The following is a 13,520-nucleotide window of genomic DNA, read 5'->3' as shown; positions in this document are numbered from 1 at the left end:
TCCACTGCCACTGCCAATCGCAATGCAGCGGAGAGTAGTCGCAACATGGCCAAGTAGGCTGTGGGATGCTGCAGTATCGGCATTGGGGATCTGCAAGGTGTCCTCTATCTGAAGGACTCTGTTCTTTACAAGAGGAAGAGGCAGAGCCTAGACAATCGACATCCCTGCCACTGAAAATCTTTCATTGTGATCGATCCCCTTGGCCACATGCAGTGTATTCGGTATTCAGTGCCATGGCCTGGACTTTTTCTTGTCTAGTTTCAGTTGATTTTTTTTGGAGAGGGGGGGGGGGGGGGAACTTCGTGTTTCTGGCGCCGCAACAGAATTGAAAACGTTTGTAAATACTTTCCAAGCATTTGCAGCAATTGAACAAATACAAAACAGCCCGTGCAGTGCAGCCGTTGCTTGCAGTTGGAAAATTGTGAAAAATAAAATAATATATATATATATTGTGGCACAATGCTGGCATACTCCGAGCACTCGTGTACTCACTCGTAAGGCTCACAATTTCCATTGTTGGCTGTGAATTTTTGTTGCCCTGACCCATAAATAAAGTTGGCAGCCCAACAACTGTGCCCACAAATGGCAAACAGCGCGCGCGAATTGTGCAATAAAATCGTATAATGTGAATATAACAACCGCTAAGCCTGATTTCCTATGGGACTTCGAGTATCTTTTCCCTTTTCACCATTGCTTTTCCTTTGCGCCGAGCTCGCCAGATGATTGACTCTTGACCTTACCAGATCGGCGGCTGGCACCAATTTGGTTATTGGTTTTGGCTCCAGATTTGTTCGTAATTGTGGCAGCATTTATGTCTAGAAAAATGTTTAGACTCGAATTTCTAGCCTTTATTTTTATTATTTTTATATCTAATAGAAAACATTGAATTTTTCCTCTGGCAGGAGACGCTCCTCAAGTCCTGTCAGCGCCAGAGTCAAATAAATAAACATTCCAAGATATAAGTTCATTTTCTTAAGAATGATCGCAGCACATAAAATAGAAATACATTCACAAAACATTCCCAAGAATGGAATGAATTGTGAATTCCTCGCAAAACGGAATGAATTGTAAATGGAACCAATCGATTATCGATTATTATTAGCCGGTGCGAAGCCTCTCTCAAATCATTGCTAAAGAATTCTCCAACCGAAGCCTGAAACAGCCAGCTAAAGCGATTCTTAAATGCTCTTGAAAGCTCCCTAGTGGTCGAGGGCTTTGCCATCCCAGCTGCTGACCGAACAGACAGAAACTTTTGCGGTTGAAAATGTAAAATCTAGGAAAACCCACAGAATGCTCTGCACCTTTGAGCTGGTTGATATCCTGGAAATATTTCCCCAGCTACTGGCCATCGCCATCGTTTAAATGACAAAAGCTTTTATCAGGTCCGATTACACAATTTAAAGCAGGAAAACTGTCACTTTAAGTGCAATAGAAGATGCTTTGGATGGGTGGGGCAGCAGCAGCACATGGCAGGGCAGATGCGAATGGATGGACACCTGAGAGCAGCCGGAACCACCAGAATGGTTGCTGTGGTTGCCGCACCGCAACATTGTTGCCAAAAGCCAACGTAACCCAAGCCAGGACAAGGCGATGCAGCATCATCCACTCCCTCGCCCATCCATCCTTCCAGCAAGCAACACTTTTAGCTGCCTGCTGCTGGAAGCGTAAGCTAACTCGGATTAAATAAATTTAATTTAATTACCAGTAAAAGCCGCATGAGTAACTTCCGCTAGAGATGAGAGCGCCGGGCCAGGACAACGTTATCTCTGTCACTCCGGATTCCAACCAGAAGTGTGAGGGGGCAGGCACACAGCCTGCCTCTCAGCAGTTACCTGATGGTGGCGTGGCGCCACACTCTCCCTCCCTACTTATACTATCCCTCTGTGTGTTTATTTAGGAAATAACATTTTTGTGGCAACACATTTTTAGATTTTATTACAGCTTTGAGCCCGTTGAGTGCTTTTCGCACTCTCGTACCTTCACTCTGCTGCCTGCCTCTGTTGCCTGCTGCTCTGCTCTGCTCTGTTGAGGTCAACATGCATTTTATCATTTTAAATGAAAGCAACTACTGGGTGTGCGACGGGCAGGTGTAGGGGTAGGGTCGGGCACTCGACACGATAAATAACCTTAATGTACTGCCCTGGCCCACCAACCCCACCCTTTGCTTTGGTTACACATTTAATTACGAACGGCAGCTGCGGATTTCAAAGCATACTTTCAGGCGGCACTGAAAAAAGTGCTCGAGAAAGTGTAGTAGAAAAACGGGCTGCCACTGCTGTCACCTCAGTGTGCGCCGCCCGGGGGAAGGTCAAGTCAGCTGAAACCAGCCCACCAGTGTCACTGCCACTCCCACTTGTGACGACTATAATGCAAATTGGCCTCGCACTTCCCCAGTGTGTGTGTGTGTGTGTGCCTTGTCGAACAGGCTGGCAAATACTTGAGCGGCGACTTAGCGCAGGAGCTTAGGTAACGCCACTTGAGACACATTACCCACTCACCCACACCCACACTCGCACACAGCACTCGGGAGACCAGAACAGAGGACTCGTCTTTACAATGCACTGAGAGAAAAGCTTTCAAGCTGAGGCTTAAATATCGTACTAAAAAATAGAATCACAAAATCTGAAACCATTTAATTTTCCTTAAATACGGAATAAGTATATATCCCTTCTGAAATGCTATTTCGAGTGATTTTTAATCTCAGTGCTAGCCGCTCTTTGAGCTTAGAAAGTGGAAAGATGCCTCCTTGAGAGCAGCTTTTGGCGCTAAGGGAGTATAAACCCGTTTAATCTCCATTTGAACTGATTTCAATAGCTGAATACTTTTCACACGTTCGATCCTCCTTAACATATGTACTTATAGTAAAAATATCCAGAGTGGAAGTGTGGGAACTGGCTACGTGCAACTCGTTGCACAAATAGCCTTGAATACGTCCCTTTTTCCATCGAACATTGCGAGTAGAGCAGAGGAGAGGAGTCTCCATGTCATTGTCCTGGGCCACGTTGCCTGGTAACCTAGTTTAATAAATAAATCGCAATTTTTTGTTCGTATTTTAGCCGCCTCCCCCCGGAGTCGATTCGGGTGTGTCTCTTTGTCTCCGGCAAGTCATTCATGTGTGCAATCTGTGGGTGTGACTAATTCAATTACAACGCCCAATTGTGCATGCCTCGGCGCTTCTGTCCCTGTCTCTGTCTCATGCCGCATGCCACACTCTCTCTCTCTTCTTTCTCTCTGGCTCACACTAAGCGAGCGTTTTGGACTGTGATTTTTCATTTCATTTTCACGCTTTCACTCTGCATGTGCTGCAGGTACGAGCACGATGTAGGTATGGGAATTGTGTTTGAGAATTACATTAGGTTTGATTCAGCTTCGCTTACCGTTTCCCGAAACACCCTCCCACCACCCACAGTTGTCCGTGCAGCGGGAATGTGCTGTGCCACGTTTCGTGTCACCCTAGGACTTAATTGTTTTTTTGTCACACGAGGAGTTATCCCCTTCGGGGCGTATCATGTTCAAAATTGAAATTAACTGACAGTTTTTGCCAACTCACTCCCAGGGACAAATCGACATGATTTGTGCAGTGCGAAACGATGGGTGGGAGGGGGCAGCGTATAGAGTCAGAATTGGTGGAAATCATGATGGGTTTTCGGGTGGGTAAATGTGTGCACAAAGGGAGACCTATGGGAACCTAAGTAAACAACGGAAAGGCTGTTGGATAGACACGGAATGGGATTTGTTAGACAAACAGTGTCGAGAAACGGAAGCCACAAGCTGCAGGGTCAATTAATTGCCAAACTACGAGTATTAAATAAAAATGTCGCATTGGCTACCGCGACTTTTGGCTTTGACTGTACTGTGGGCAACACCTTGAGGCCCATTGCCTTGGGAGCCGTCGCTGATGGCACTTCCCCATCATCATCAGCAGCAGCAGCAACAGCAGCAGCAGCGTCGTTACAGGAATGCCTCCTGGCGGGACTATCTACAGCCCAGCATCTTGATGATCAGAGCAAGTCCCAGAGCAAGGCTCTAGCCGTTGCGAAACGTGATTTGTAAGGTCATCATTCAAAAGGCATCGACTACAAGCACAAGCAGAGGCACAAGCACAGGGACAGGCACAAGCACAGGCACAGGCACAGACAGACACAGAGAGATGCCGGGGCCACAAACCAGATCCCAGGCGATTCCCGACAGCAGCCGAGAAGAAAATTAAAATGGTTATACATTCATGTAATTTAACGAAATTCAATTGAATGCCAAGTCACAACAGCAGCTCCAAACAAATCTAAACCAAGCCAAGCCAAGCCAAACCAAGCCGTGTCGAACTCGCAACTCGGCTCGGGTCGGGACTGGATCTGGATGGGCAGGATAGGATGTTGGCAGGGCTGGGATGGCTGGACTGAACTGAACTGGATGGGCTGGATGGGCTGGATGCGCTGTCTGCGGCGGCGATATTGCCGATGCCAAGCGTGAGATTATCGACGATTGTATGCAGCGATGATGATGCTGATGAGGATGGTACTCGAACTGTGGCCGATGCTGCTTGGGCAATGGCTCCCGTGAGCAGGCACTGCACTCAAGACACACACACACACACACACACAGACACACCAATTGCCGTCAAGTTCACTTTTCATGCCGCCAGAGCGGGGAATCGGACGGGGGGGGACAGACCACAGACCCCAGTTGCAGTCATTGACTTGGGTTATCGCACGCCAAAAACGACAAAACAGTTGCATGCCCAAACCAAGAACCAGAGCCCCAGAGCCAGCCACAGTCTCAGGGCCCAAGTTCAGGCCCAAGCCCATGCCCATGCCCAAGTCAAGGCAGCCCCAGAGCAGAGCGCTATCTGCATGCGATCAAATTTCCAGGGCTTCTGTTGCGGACACGGACGCGATGCGATGCGATGCGACCGCGCGAGGCGGCAGCGATCATATTGAGTCTGCTTTTGACATTTTGGACACAATTTGAACCTTTTACTTTTCGGGGCAGCGAGACGACTGCACCGAGTATACAAAACACACGATTTTCAGCTTAAGCCGATTTCCAGGAATCCCCCAGCAGAACTGCAATCGAAATCGGCAAACTCGGTGCCGGTCATGGTCCCAGTCCCAGTCCCAAGTCCCAGTACGCCCGGGTTCAAGCTGAGCTGTCGACTCCGACTCTCCGAGTGGCCTCGTCTGCTGTGTGTTTTGTATTTGCCATGACATTGATTGAGAAATTGATTTAAAAATCGTTTTTTTCCAGCGCTGATTCTGAATCCGATTTCGGCCCTGATTCTCATCTCGAGCAGGCGCTTCGTTGACTGATCCACCATTCAGGAAACTGACTGGCACTCCACTCTCTGGCCTGCCCTTCAAACCAACGCCAACGTTTTCGACATTTAAAAGTTTTGATTTACAAAGTTTTTCCATTTAATTGAAATCCGAGTGAATCGAATGTGTTTGCCCCTTTCTGAAAATTCAATTCTCCTTCAGAGTCTGTTGACCTGCCAACTGCATATCCCATATCCCATCCCCAATGGGAATGCACATAAGGAGAAAGGCGAATTTCTATAAATTTATTCAATGTGATGGGGAAACTAATTTGAAAAATATCCTTTGAACCTGCAGATTTTGGGAATTTTCTTCAATATGCAAAGAATCTTAGGGCAAAAATCCAATGAGATTTAATAGTTTGCAAGGGATTCCTTTAGTACGAAATGTCTATTAAATATTCCAATAATAAAAGCTGCGTTGCCAGTGACTAAATCTCTTTTAATTGTCGTGTGAAATGCTTCGAATCTGAAGACTATTTCCCAGCGGTAGCCCTAATTGGAGACACTCGTACGAGTACGTTGTATGCAAAGCAGAATGCCAACAGGCCGTAGAACATAACTCAAACTATCAACGAATATGATGAAAGGGAGCAGCGGAGATGCATATCAAGTTGAATATTTTGTTATGCTCATTAGTGGAGTGGAAGTGCCGCACACCAGACAAAGTCCGACCATCAACACCCACCACGGCCCAAATAATTTATAATGTCTTAATTATTTCAGTGTCTTGGGCCGAGAACGGGGGCCAGCCAACAAATTTGTTTATGAAGTCGGCGATCAGCGATCTAACATGGAAACACTTCCTCTACATCTCTCGTCTAGGTCTAACTACGCCTCCGAAAATGATATGCAGCAGATTAGTGGACGTGATAATTTGTTCGACGTGCTTCCCCCGACCCCATCTAACTCAGGGTGTACCATCTTTCCCACTCTAGTCCTCTCGCTCTCTCTCTCTGATGTTCGTGTAACGCTCGAGTGCTTCAGCCCCGAAAATAAACGACGAATTACAAACGGAGGCGGAGGTGGAGACCAGAAATACACACAAATATATAAAAAAAGAAAATTTTTCCAGAGCGGGCCAACTACTAAATTGAAAATTAACATATTTCGGCAGTAGATGGTATCGCGACTCGGACTCGGACTCTGACCAAAGCAGCAGCAACATTTGTTTGCCAGAAAACAAAACCCAAATTGAAACTGAAAGAAAAACAGAAGGAGCAGAAGGAGCGGAAGAGCAACAGCAACAGCAACGGCACAGCCAGCACTGGCAACTCGCAAAAGGTTAATTCAATTTTCCATTTTCCGGAGCTGCTGCTGCTGCTGCTGCCAAAGAAGAAGGAAATTTTTCATTTTTAAAATTGATGGCCGGAGCCGGAGTCAGACTCTTTCGTTCTTCCGTCTCGGCTTCCTGTCTTGGCAATTGTCTTGGCACAAATCTCATGCCCACCGCAAATTGAAACTACAACATGCCATTGTCCTTACCGATTGAATAAGAATTATGCCAAGGATACACATAGACACACACACACGAACTCGGAAAGGGAAAGAACAGAGTGTACTACTAGGACCAGGGACCAGGGACCAGAGACCAGGGACAATTCCACGTAGACGGCTGTCAAGCCGTTTTGGAGCATTGTGATTAATGGGCTGCCGCCTGTGCTGCTGCTGCTGCTACTGCTGCTGCTTTTGCTCCTGCAGCTCCTTTTGCTGCCTCTGTGTGTCCATTGTCTAGGGCCGCCAACCATTTTGGCATGTTTGTCATTTGGGAAATTGTGCGGTGGCCCTAATGACAAAGACAAACAGGCGGCAGGCGGCAGGTAGCCACAGCCACAGCCAGCGGGAGTCTGTATACAATGCAGCCACAACAGATTCAATGATATGCATCGACATCAGCTCAATCGAAGCAGAAGATGCCATCAGAGTTCAGTGAGGAGCGAGCACTCTGCGGAAACTCGCACCGCATTCCATAATAATTCAATCAAATATTGCAAAATTCCTGCTCAATCTTCAATATACTAGTATAATCAGTGTAGATGATCTAATTGAACCATCCACCGAACCCTGGAAGCTCTCCACTGTGGCCAAATGGCCATCCACTCAACGCCTTTGAGTGATTTCCCCGGATCTACTCACTCGCCCATCATTAAGTCGAGCAGTCAGTCAGCCAGCCAGCCAGCCAGCCAGCCAGCCAGCCATATTCTGTGCTCTCGACTCCGTGTCGGTGTGGCCGATGGCCGGTCTGACTGATGGCCATTGCCATTCTCCATGGCTCTTGCGCATGCGCGTCGGGAACCAACGATCGTTCAACGCGCTCTCTGGCCTGAAAACTAGCCATGGCATGGCATGGCAGGGCAGGGCAGGCCGGGCAGGAATGGAGGATAAAGATGAGGCAGCTCCTTGAAATGCAGCTACGTCGCTTTGGTGCAAAATGCTGGCAGCGAAACCTGCAATTACCATCGCCAGCTCTGATAGCTTCAGCAGGCACTCTGCGCACAACTTCTTGGCCGTCTGTGTCTCTGCGCTCTCGGCCCTGTTTAGGTTTTTAGGCATTTAGTCTTTGTTTCGACAGATGCAGACGACGAGTCCGAGTCGGAGTCCCAGCCTGGTAGCTCTGCAGTTGAAATGTTGTTGAGTACTTTTAATTTGCATGCTCTTAATGGTGTTGCCTCGTATTAGGCCAGAGCCAGAGCCAGAGTCAGAGCCAGACTGGCCACAGGCGCAGAAGGCAGTGGAAGGCATTGAACTCTGATTGGATCTGGGCCTTTGGGGGGGCTTGCAATGACCTGGCATATTAATGGCAGAATTGCAATCAAATTCAGTGTTAAAGATCCACCAAGCCACACAGCCTTCACAGAAATTCTGCCAATGTTTATAACTTCCCATATTACTCCCATGTTTGGTGCATGTTTCACCGATCACATTACGCTTTTCATTTGCCATTAACAGTTATGCCACCCGGGGGGGCAACCTGGCTACCCCTTCCACCGCCACGCAGACAGCTAGATTGCGACTCTAATGGCCATAGCCATGTCCATATGCACATGTCAGTGGAGTTGGCCCAAAAAGATGCGGCAGCGATAGTCCAATGGAAATGACACAAAGCGGGGAATCGGAGCGGATCGGAGAGGAGAGAACAGAACAGCCAATTGCAATTGAAGTTAATTTCAGCAAATTGCATGCCAAAATGTGTTAAAGGGAAGAAATTCCGACCGGTGGACGGGGCCCAGATGAGGGAGGCCTCGAAGAAATGGCAATAGCCGCACTAACTAACTGACAGCAACAGCAGAAGCAGCAGCAGCAGCAACAGCAGCAACAAGAGGTAGAACCAGGAACAGAGCCGCCACAACAAGAGCAGCAGAAGAGCAGCAAGACGGGTAAAAAAAATTAAATTACAGGCTTAGGCGCGAGCATTGCAGCTTGACTCGGAGTCGGCAGTCGGAGGAGAGCTCTGCTCTGGGCCTGGACTGCCTCCACCATTGGGATGCCGGGGCAATAAATGACGGCATGAATGAGTGACCGGCTGACTGACTGACTGAGTGAGTGAGCGAGCGAATGAGTGAGTGAGTGACTGGCATGCCCCTGCGGATGGCCATGGACGTACAACGGACAGTGGACAGTGGGACGGCGAGGGGCAATGGGCATCACTTAAGTATCTGCGCTTGCGGTGCTCACTAAGCTCCGCCCACCGAGTTGCAGCCGTCCGGGTCGGTCCGGTCCGGTTCGGTTCGGTCCGAGCCGGTCCGGTCCGAGCCGGGCCAAAAGCATCGGGGCGCGAGATTACTCACGCGAATGTAATTTGGCAATTGCTTATTAGCGCTAACGCGCCGCCGTCGATCCGCGGCATCGAGGGGTCCGCTTGGTGATCTGCGGCATGTGGCACAGTGGTGCAGCATCTAGATCTTCTATGCTGAAGATGTTTGCCGTGGGTCTTAATTTTTTAGTGAGCTCTTCTTTGAGTTTTCAATTGGAATGGCACCACGGTGCGATGGCCGCGGCAATCGAACCACTTATATCACCTTCTAGTTAGAACGAGCGGACCATCCAGTTGTCGATCCTCATCCACGCCTCGGACTCGGACGACTGACTCTCCGTGGTCGTCATTGGATCTGTGGCGCAATGCGCGTTGCAGGACGCTGGTGCTGGACAGCAGAGCCCCGAGCGAAAGATGGCACTGTCCGATGACTGTGAATGTGAAGTGCAATAATTTTCTTTTTTATTATTATTACATTTTTCTTTCTTTTGGGATTGCTGCAGATTGCCACAGCCACAGCGACAGTCGCTGCTGCCACTGACGCTGCTGCCTATGCTGCTGCCGAGAGAGGCCGAGAGTGTTGAAACATTTTCGCGTCATTTGCAGATTCTTTTAATATTATCATTTTTGGTGGGCCTTTTGGCGGGTCTCTTGAAACGAGATTTTTGTGGGCAGACTGCTGCCCAATGGCCTAACGACATGGCAACCATAGGAAATAAAAGATCGTTTAGCACTCGGAGGCCTCTGGCGGCCAGAAACTCACTCGGCTGGAGAGGCGGTTTTATGTGAGTGGTGGATGGGAATTGTTGGGAGCTTCAGCCATGTTGGATCTGTAGTTTTAGAATGTGCCTGGGTCTTTTGTCCCATGCAGTCCTACGAAATTTTGTACATTGGTACGTATTGAATCTGCCCCGTGCTTTGTGTTTCCATGCCACACACTCGTGGCCCATAGTTAAAATTAAAAATAAAAAAATAAAAAGAGATGGCTGACTAGCTCTCATGTTTTGTGTCTTTTCATCATGGATTCCCTCAAGCCGCGACCAAATCAACCCCAATTCCGCACTAAGCTCCGCCCCTCTGGTGGATTAGTTCCACCGCTAGCCGAGTGCGTGGATATGGATCCTCAAACCGCTGCTCCCTGATCCGAGTACAACTGCAAATTATCCTAACTGGCCCATTTTAGCCTGACAATTAGAGAGAGCGACGATGGCGGCCTGCGGTGTAATTCAATCTGCATATGGCACTGTGACGGGGCAGGGCAGGGGAGGGACAACGACAGGATAGGGCAATGTTAAATGGAATCACAGCGGTGGCCAACAATGAGCCTAGACACAGGCGACAAAGGGGGACAAAGGGGCAATTGAAAGGCCCGAAAATAGAGCCAAATGCAAAAAGCATGTACCACCAGAGGAAGAGGAAGATGTGAAAGAATAAGAGGCATCGTCAAGCCGTCAAGAAGAAGCTGCAAAGAGCAGAGGCAGAGGCCCGAATGGCATGAAATTTTGTCAAACGAAAATACGGGCGTAGATTTCTATTAAAACGTATGGACGGACAGGGACGGGACAAATGAAACCGGGCGAACCTTTTGTCTTTTGTAATTTTATGCGACAATTTTTTTCGTTGCTTCCCCAACGCTCTCTCTCTTGTTTCTTCCCTGCCCTCCCCACCTATATCTCACTCTCTCTCTCTCTCTCTCTCTCTTTGCTGTATCTCGGTCTTTCGGGACTCGAGGTAAATTAGAATATGGCGAATGGAAGGAAGGAGCAGGGGCAGGAGCCTACAAAGCATTTAAGGAATGCGGGGGAAAAAGTATTGAATAACATTTTGATATGCTTAGAATTCGGTTCCAATGGATATAGCAAATGTCAACGGCAGCTGCGTGACTCTCCCCCATCCCCTCTCCCCACCCACCGGAGCAAGAAATCGAATGAAAAGAAAAACGAACGAAACGAAACGAAACGAAAAATGAACCCAAGCTCAAGTGCAATTGAATGGAAATGAGAGACACGCCCCTGCCGATTGTCAGCCTACGTTTGGGGAACGAAAACAAGGAAGAAAGAATTATAATAATAAAAAAAAAAACAAAAAACAAAAAAACTTGAGTCGCTGACCACGCAAAACACATTAAAATTCAAATGCTTTGATATACCAATTAATTTTGTTCGTTGTCGTTGGTGGATTCGACAGCGAAGCGAATCGGACTGGTTGGAAAAGTTTTGCTCGTCTTTTGGGGCCTGGGGATGCGCTGTTTTCTGTTGCGCTTGCCGCCTCAATTAAATGCAACGAGACGCGATAACAAGATTATCCGCCGCAGACATCTTGAGACAATATCTATGTATATGCCATAAAAGCAGCACAGCATTCCCCCAGCCTGGCTCTGGCTCTGACTCTGTCCGTGGTCCGTGGTCCGCCTCTCGAGCTGCCAAATTGGCGTTTTGGCAATGAAACGCAAATGTTGCCCGCAAAGTTGTGTCCTCATCCTCGACTCCATCCTCAATTCCATCGTTGTCGTCTTCGTCTTGTCTTCGACGTTGTCGTTCTCGTCTTCTCGTCTTCTTGTCATTGATTCGAATTTTATGCGCACGCAGGAGGAGAACCGCCAGAAAAGCTTGGAAAAAAGCGAATTTCCTAACCGCTTTACAGCCTTATTTGTCAGCCCCGACGCTGGTCCCGCTGCCAGTGTCCCAAAAACTGTTGTGAATGCTACAGTTTTGGCAAGTGCCAGCCCCAGCCGCCCAGACAGAGCCAGAGTGCACTTGGTTGCAAAATAAATGCCAAGGCGCTCCTGCTGCAAGTGGAAGGAGCCATCATGACGAAGCCGCGATGGTGCGGCCAATTTGAGGCTAGATAAACGTTAATCAGAAGCGGAGACGCAACCGCAGCCAGTTCTCTGAGACGAACTTTGGAACGGAATAGAACTTCCATTCCAGATATCGTTCTCTTTATTTATTAAACAAAGCCAATCACAAATTTAAGCATAATTCTTTCATCCAAATCGGATTATTACCCCGGCAAGTGTCATGCACAATTGTCTCCCTGTCTGGCTGACCTTATCGTAGACACAGTCCACAGTCTGTCTGTCTGTCTGTCGTCGTTGTCGTCAGAGTTCCGCGTACAGGCAGAATGCAAAAGCCCCTCGATGCAGTGCTAACAACCTAAGCCGATCCCAGGCTTGCCGAAAATAAAGGAAGGAAGGCAGACAACTGCAGCCAGTTCGAAACTAGTTTTCCCCCCACTTACCGACTTCAACTTACCCAACTCAAGACTGGCAGACAGTGGTGTTGCTGCCGCCTCGATACACTTCTTCCCCCGGCCCAGGGAGTCGCAGATGGAGGAGGCCCTGGCCGGCGCATCAAGTGTTCGCCGAGGCTTGTTAAAGTTCATTTTCGATGCAACGAGCTGCAATAATGCATAATTGTGCTCATTAGTCTTTTTGGGGCCAACGATCGTGTATGAATTTAAATTTTAGCGCTGCCAGCCAGCCAGCCAGCCAGGCCAAAACCCGACCAGACCCAGAACCAGACCAGACCAGGTCGCAGTTGAGTTGAGCTGGGCTGGGACGGGCCCTAAATAAATACAATTGGACAGCAATGGGATGACGACGGCCGACCCGACCACTTGGCTGTGCTGGACTGGATTGGCTTGGACTGTGGACTGTGGACAGCGGACAACGCTTCGTCGGCGCGAACTTGAAACATTTGTGAGCAGGATTTACGCGTCCAGTTAAATTTACGACTGCGCACCTTTTGCATGAAATTGACGTGGCATTTTATTTACCCCGCCACCTGCAACCTGCCACCCTCCGACTCTTTGCCTTGGATGCGGATCGGATCGGCTGGGATCGTCTTGGATCGGCTCGGGGCACAGACGACGGAGGTCAGGCTGAACGTGTGGGACGGGCTTATAGTCGCCCTCGGATCATGTGTGCGTCTGTCTGTGTGAAGTTAATATCAGGCGAAATACATGGCTTGTTAAGTGATTAATCAGCGCCAGATATAATTTGTGTCTGCGTTAATTTTTTCACGTGAATAAGGAGGTTGCCTTCACTTCTCCCGTCCCTCCATCCACCGTCCGTTCAGCCGCAGTCTTGTCTGTGTGGCTCAACGAAGGAGTCCCCTGTAAATTAGGAGAGGTATGAAAATGCAATCTGAAGCAGCCAGGACGAGGAATATGCCCCATTCAAAAAATACTGATATGCATTTAAATATTGAAACAGAATGGGACATGGGAAAACAATGGAAAACTTCATTCTCCATTATCAAAAATACATATTCGGTACAGTAAATTAAACGAAATTCATTCATTAGTTTTTGCTATTGAATAAATCACTTAATATCTGATGAAATTCACTCACGGCAATCCCATTCCCATTGAGAATCATTGAGGTGCGCTAAGAGCTATGTAAGTGGTGGTTCCTCCATAGCTATGGCTATAGGGGGCACTGCTCTTTCCGGG

Source organism: Drosophila obscura, unplaced genomic scaffold (assembly GCF_018151105.1).
Source record: "Drosophila obscura isolate BZ-5 IFL unplaced genomic scaffold, ASM1815110v1 contig_186, whole genome shotgun sequence".
Lineage (NCBI taxonomy): Eukaryota > Metazoa > Arthropoda > Insecta > Diptera > Drosophilidae > Drosophila > Drosophila obscura.
This window is presented reverse-complemented; position numbering follows the sequence as displayed.